We start from the raw sequence: 321 nt of genomic DNA, 5'->3' as shown, positions 1-321 counted from the left end.
GGCTGCCACTCACCCACCCAGAGCTGCAGCTACATCCCAGGGCAGAGCTGGATCCTCAACACCCGCTGGGAGACGGGGGACACGTCGGAGGCGGGGCCTGGGCTGCCCAAGACGCCTGCGCCCACCCTTGGGGACAGCTCTCCCCTCTGTCCCCCAGAGCGGCTGTGCTCTGGTGGGGCTCAGAACGCCCCGGAAGGCCCTTTCTGCCAACTGGTCTTGTGGCGGCTGCCTCGGTTGTTCCCTGTGCCCTCCTGGAAGGCGAAGGCTGCCCTCCTGGGCTGGGTGAGGGAGCCGGTGGCCCCTAGCCCGGTCCATGGAGCC

General features: G+C 69.5%; 1 protein-coding gene across 2 annotated transcripts in view; it reads right to left on the bottom strand.

Annotated features, from left to right (window-relative positions):
• MCF2L (MCF.2 cell line derived transforming sequence like) overlaps positions 1-321 on the bottom strand; it is a 76,871-nt gene that overhangs the window by 58,221 nt on the left and 18,329 nt on the right. The window lies entirely within an intron of this gene.

This window comes from Tupaia chinensis, unplaced genomic scaffold (assembly GCF_000334495.1).
Source record: "Tupaia chinensis unplaced genomic scaffold, TupChi_1.0 Scaffold000644_1, whole genome shotgun sequence".
Taxonomy (NCBI): domain Eukaryota; kingdom Metazoa; phylum Chordata; class Mammalia; order Scandentia; family Tupaiidae; genus Tupaia; species Tupaia belangeri.
Note: the sequence above shows the minus strand (reverse complement) of the source record. Positions and strands in the feature narration are given on the sequence as shown.